This window comes from Carlito syrichta, unplaced genomic scaffold (genome assembly GCF_000164805.1).
Source record: "Carlito syrichta isolate Samal-C Ts95f unplaced genomic scaffold, Tarsius_syrichta-2.0.1 Scaffold313251, whole genome shotgun sequence".
Taxonomy (NCBI): domain Eukaryota; kingdom Metazoa; phylum Chordata; class Mammalia; order Primates; family Tarsiidae; genus Carlito; species Carlito syrichta.
This window is the reverse complement of record NW_007257347.1, coordinates 109920-113931: the sequence shown is the minus strand read 5'-3', so window position 1 is coordinate 113931 and position 4012 is coordinate 109920.

Sequence of the window (4012 nt, the reverse complement as noted above, 5' to 3'; positions counted from 1 at the left end):
ATAACCTGTATGAGGGCAGGATTCAGTTTAATATTGCTAACTGCCAAATCTAGCATGTTGCATGGTCTTAATAATTATTTTTCGAGTGAACATAAAGCACTGTGCAGTTTGTGGTGGGTAACGTTATTCTACAAACTAGAAACTTAGTAGTGTTAAGATTCACAGAGACGGGACATAGCCAGGACCCTGTCATTTGATGAAAGGAAAGTTCCTGAAATAGCCACTAGTCATGGCTGTCACCAGAAGGTCTATAAGAGGGGTGATGGGTGTAAGAGAAAGAAAGGAATCAGTGATTGCCTCAGTGATTGTGGCCTGAGAAACTGGAAAATGAGGTTGCAGTCAGCAGAGATAGGGAAGGCTTCAGGAGGGGCACAGGCATGGAGTCTGGGGGCAGAAATCAGGGGTTTTGTTCAGAAGTGTTAAGTTGAATATCCTGCTGGAAAAATGAAGTAGCAGTTAGATATGCAAGTCTGGAGTTCAGCACAGAAGATGTCACTGTAGGAATAATGTGTAGAGATGGTAACCAGGTTAGGACACTGGTTAAGAAGTAAGTACCTGGGTATTCAGTACTAACTGAGATTGAGGAGATGAGAAGGAACCAGTATATATGTCTAAGAAAGACCTACCAGCGAGATAAGTAAGAACTGAGAGATGTCCCAGAAGCCAAGTATACGTTTCAAGAAGGAAGGCATGATGAATGGTATCAAATGCTGCCAGGAGACGGACGATTGCAACTAAGACTGAACCACTGGGTTTTTTTCATTATGGAAATGGAGAGAGCAAAAATAATCAAATATTTAAAAGGAATCTTGATATCAAAAGGAGAGAAAGTAGGCAGGAACTGGAGGAGTATTTGGGATCAGTAGATCTAATGCAGTGAGTCTGTGTGCTGATGAGAATGATGTAAGACAGAAAGGAAGACTGATGGTACAAAAAGGGTCAATAGCAAGATGGTTCACTCAGGTGGGAGAGAGAAGATCCAAAGAGCTTAGCCCTGTGAGCGTGGAGAGTCCCTGCGTAGTGGAAGGAGAGAAGACAAAGTTTGGAAATACAGATGCAGGTTGAGGGGTGGATGGAATAGACGGAAGCCCTTTTCTGATGGTTTGTCTTTTTCTTAATGAGATAGGAAGTAAGGTCATTCACAAAGAAAAGGGCGACTATCACTTTCTTTTTTAAAAAAAGTTATTCCCCCCCATTCTGGACTCTTGAAAAGCAGGAGCAATTGATCATGAAAGTACTTGACATCTGAAAAAACAGGAGTGATCGATAGACAGAAATAATTGTTATTTCTTGAAGGAATGATCTTTATGAGCCTTGAGCACCCTATGGTATGTATTTCTAGAGTGGGGTCACGTTCCACAGGCAGGGGTGATGAAGGAGGAGTTGCGTTCTTGACCCACATCTCTCAAAAATCATAATGGGGAACCAGTCTCACAGCCTATGGTGTCACAGATTGGCAACCTCATCTTCTCCCACTTCACCCCCATGAGGCTACTCGGCCACACCTCTAGCCCCAAACCCATTCTGCCAGCCCTGAAGTTCACAAGGTGGTCGTTTTTCCTTCCATGTCCCTCTGTGTCTGTTTAGTAGGTAGATCAAATTAGCCTTTCCTCTTAAGTTGTGTCTTTTAATAAAATAAAATAAAAACAAAGCATCAAAGACAAATTCTGTAGAGGAAGGAAATAGAACAAAGAAGAGAGTCTAAGCAGACAAGGCCAAGTTTAGTTTTTGGCAGACGTAGAAAGGAGAAAAAGCTGTGAATGTTCACACATTAATAATTTTTCTATTTCAAAACTATAATCAAAACCCTGATGGCAGTGTTGTCATAAAATTTACACAGCCACTCTTCTGGGTTTAGATTTGCTCTGAATCCTGGGTAAGAAACTCAGAATTTGCCACAATAGATTCTTCCGTGGCTGTTCAGTCTCCCTTTTCGTACTGTTTTAAAATCTTTTCCCAAGCTTAACATGTAACTTGTACTTCACACCAAATATAGAATCTCAGGGAAGGAAGATTGGAGTTCATCTTATCCAGTGCTTCCTCTGGTTCCAGAATTAGTCTCATAACTTCCATGGCAGCCAGCCATTTGGCTTTTATGAACAGCCTCAGCTGTAGGCCTCATCCCTGCATGAGGCAGACTATTCTACTTGCAGAATGTTTTGTATTATAATAAACTGAAACTTCTCTCTTCTGCTTCTAACTTTTGAATCTCGGACTATCCTTTGGGGCCACACAGAATAGACATATCCTCTCTCTTTTTTGTAGAGACCCAGTCATCCCCCTTCTTCCATCTTCCCTGGTAAATGTCCAGTCACCCTCTGAATCACAAATATGTCCTCATTCAGAGTAAAAAGTTTTTACATAGTCTTTGCCTGCTAGCAAATGAAATAATAAAGAGAATATACCTACCTGAAGTGGAGTTTCAGAAAGTCTTTTGCCTGGTGAGGATTAAAACTCCTTCAGTGTCAGTGCTATCAAGCCTAATAGAAAGATTAGAGCTGGATGAAATTATATTTTTAAATTATAAGGCCAGGCATGGTGGCTCATGCCTGCAATCCCAGCACTTTGGGAAACTGAGGGGGAGGATGACTTGAGCATCAGAGTTCAAAACCAGTCTAGGCATCATAGCAAGACCTCATCTCTATGAACAATCAAAAAATTAACCAGGTGTGGTGGTAAGCCTATGTAGCTGAGGCTGAGGGATCACCTGAGCCCAGGAGGTCGAGCCTGCAGTAAGCCATGATCATGCCACTGCACTTCAGCCTGAACACAGAATGAGAACATGACTAAAAAAAAATAATAATAATAGATCTATCTCCCAAAACTGCTACAAGAAATGAAGGGGAAGGAACACCATCATTCACCATGATGATCTGAGGTTGAGAGGCAAGATGAGGAAGAGTTACCCACCTGCATCCCTTGAACTGTAATCTCAGCCCCACGCCTCTATATCTATCTTCCATCACGTAGTCTTGTAGTGCATACAGGTTCCCATCTTGGAGCTAGATGCTAGGATTTCAACAGTGAGCATTCCTTCACTTACTCATTCAATACAAATCTTTTGTGGACCTAAACATTTGCCAGCACCATCCTATCAGTGAGCTATAGCAGTGAACAGAACAACTGAAAAAAAAAATTCCTCTTTTTTTTTTTGAGTTGGAGTCTCTCTCTGTTGCCCAGGCTGGAGTGCAGTGGCATGCTCACGGCCACCACAGCCTCGACCTGCTGGGCTCAGGTGATTATTCTGCCTCAGCCTTCCAAGGAGCTGGAACTACAGGCACATGCCACCATGCCTGGTTAACTCTTTTTTTTTTTTTTGTGGAGACAAGGTCTTGCCAATTTGCCAAGGCTGGTCTTGTACCTCAGGGCTCAGGCAATCCTCTTACCTGTGCCTCTGAAAGTGCTGGGATAACAGGCTTGAGCCACTGTGCCCAGCTAAAAGTCCTCTCTTTGTACAGCTAATATCTTAGTGAGGAAAGTAAATGAATCAAATAATCCTATGAATATAGGTAAAACTGCAATAATTACAAGTGTTACGAAAGAAGGATTCAGGATGCTATAAGGATACAGTAGGAGGAAGCTGAGCCAGTCCAAATGATCAGGAAAGGTCCTCAGGGGAGTCATGCTTGAGTTGGGCTCTAGAGTAGTGGTCCCCAACTTTTCTGGCATCAGTAATCAGTTTTGTGGAAGACAATTTTTCCATGGACTGGGTTGGGGGGACGGTTTGGGGATGATTCAAGCACATAACATTTATTGTGCACTTTATTATTATTACATTGTAATATATGGTGAAATAATTATACAACTCACAATTTTAAAAAAAAGAGAGATGCCAATGGAAGAGGTAAATAAAATAATGGGTGGGCCACACACAGACTAAAATAAGTGTTAGATTCTGACTTAAAGCCTGCTACCAGATGCATCTGTACAATTGAAGTATATCAGCTCACTTGCCACTCACTGATGGAATATTGATATGACCTGCAAGCAGTTGATTTATTTGGTTCTCTGT